General features: G+C 35.8%; 1 long non-coding RNA gene across 1 annotated transcript; it reads right to left on the bottom strand.

The window, feature by feature from the left end:
* Positions 1-1,102: 1,102 nt before the first annotated feature.
* On the bottom strand, positions 1,103-2,006 carry LOC149196403 (uncharacterized). Its single transcript, XR_016254129.1, has 3 exons — positions 1,729-2,006; positions 1,567-1,630; positions 1,103-1,461 (listed from the first exon to the last, which is right to left on the bottom strand). It is a non-coding gene; the product is annotated as an uncharacterized LOC149196403 (long non-coding RNA).
* Positions 2,007-2,270: the final 264 nt, after the last annotated feature.

The raw sequence follows: 2,270 nt of genomic DNA, 5'->3' as shown, positions 1-2,270 counted from the left end.
TAACATATTAAAAGAAAGAGTTTAACTGTGTTGGAAGGACAGATAATGATATAGTAGCTCAGTCTGGTTAAGACCAGATAGCTTTTACTATTCAAGACGGGAGTTCTTGAGGAGAAAACTCTGTGAAGGGTAACTCAGGGAGAGACATAAAGCGGTGCAACGCTGGTCTCAAGGTTGGGAGGCAAGATAATCAGAGGATTAAGGAAATCAGCAAGACAGATAAGTATAATCTATTAACTCTATCTATTTAGTTATAGGAATTATCTTCGGACATGCTTTCTTTCTTAAGTAAGTTAATTACATGAGAAATAATGATCCAGCAACTAAGAAGGGTTTGTGTGAAAAACTATAGAATTAATGAAGATATTCACTATCAATATAAAAGAGAGTAAACCTGTAGATTATGTAGATTAAATTCTACATCATAAATATAGTAAAGCTATAGATTAATGAAAATATTCACTATCGATATAAAAGACAGTAAACATGTAGATTCTATAGATTAACTTCTACATCACAAAGATAGTAAAACTGTAGATTATGAGGTTATTACTATCGAATCATAAAGACAGTAAAACTATAGAAACAATAATTTGTAAAATACAAAGTTACCCTCTATCAATTCAAAAGACAACAACCTGTAAGATAACGAAGCTATTCACTGTAGCTCATAACTCTGTAAAATAGCGGACTCATTCTACTGATAAATTGATAGAAACATAAATTAAAAGGAATGATGATGAACCGATAAAAGAGGAATTATTTACTGTTAAATTCATAGAAGCAACTAACATGGTAAATGAATTTGTGTAGATTCCAAGTCAGGCAGGGTTATGCCCCATTACCAAAGCGAGAAAAACCACTAATCCTCAGAGAGAGAAATATAGAGGGTTTACCAGTGCAACTCGGCTCTTAGAAGGTAGAGTGAAAACAAAATCAAGAAATAAATCTAGTTATAGGATATAACCAAAGAAAGCGTTACAAACCAGAAAGAGAAAGCACAAAATGCTGCGAAGCAGAAACCATAGTAATACCATAATAATGTGCTACATATTAAATAGGAAGTACAGTGCCTCAATATGAAACTGAAGCATTAAGAACATAGCTAAAATCTGTAAAGAATATTATTCAAACAAAAACCAAAAACACATCTTCAGTTTAGAGCTAAGGAAATAGACGAATACAGAGCAGAACCCCATGCGAGGGTTTCCTCTTTTACATTTACACAAAAAATACTCTCAGAGTCTCAGGTCGAATCAATGGCTCTAAGCCTTAAAAACCAAAACGCATACACTGTGTCAGAATCCTTGGTCCAAATCAAAATTAACGTTTCAGGTAGCATAGGAAAGGAAGTTAATAAAATCCCCAACTCGCATACCCGGTGAGGGAATTTTGAGGAATAGGGACTGCGACAAAAGGACTAGAGAACCCCAACGCTTCAGCACCTAGAGCATCAAAGACCTGGCGAATACACACCAAGACAGCGGAAATTAGTTTTCAACAAAGAAATTAAGAGAAAATAAACCAAAAACAACAACATAGAGATGGAAATACAAAAGTATTTACCTGCTCATGAAATAATATATACAACAGAACCTCATCTGGATGCAAGGATAGTCCTAGAGTTAAACTGTGGCAAAACAGTAAGAACTTCAGATCCTAGGTTAAACATATCAACCAGTGGTGAAACGCTTCAAAAGGAAAAAAATGCAAGCAAAAACCCGTTACCAGAGGAAGAGCTCCTAGCTAACCCAGAGACCAAACAATCAAATAGCAATTGCACCAAAGGACCGGCTTCCACATCCTGATAGAGTTTTGATCGGCAGGCAAATGTCTCCATCATCTGATTTGGAAATCACCAAAGCACCATCGATATTGCACCCTTACCCGCGCATGAAGTTCTAGCTGGAGACACCACGATGAAAGCTCCAGAGACTGTGGTCCACCGCCCTAGGGGCAGTCAGCCGCCCAAAAAAGATTAAAGATAGTCATTAATTATGGAACAAGTGTCAAGTAATGCGTTTAAAGAAATGAATCGAGTCATATGCCTAAGGCAGGGCTAAGCTAATGTGAGGTGACCTGTATATCACTTCAGGGCCTTAGAAAATGTTATTGTAGAACCATATGTTTATACTTTTGTACTGCAATGATTCAGCAATTAAATAAGTATTGCGGTAGTAATAAATACCGTCTATTCATATGATTAAAATTTGAACCAACATATTAACAGTAATCAATAGATAGATCTTGGGTATACATTGAATGTCTAA

Source organism: Pinus tabuliformis, chromosome 2_2 (genome assembly GCF_031772625.1).
Source record: "Pinus tabuliformis cultivar Carrire ecotype Pingquan chromosome 2_2, CPIR1, whole genome shotgun sequence".
In the NCBI taxonomy this organism is placed as follows: domain Eukaryota; kingdom Viridiplantae; phylum Streptophyta; class Pinopsida; order Pinales; family Pinaceae; genus Pinus; species Pinus tabuliformis.
The sequence above is the reverse complement of the archived record's forward strand: the minus strand, read 5'-3'. Positions and strand labels throughout refer to the sequence as shown.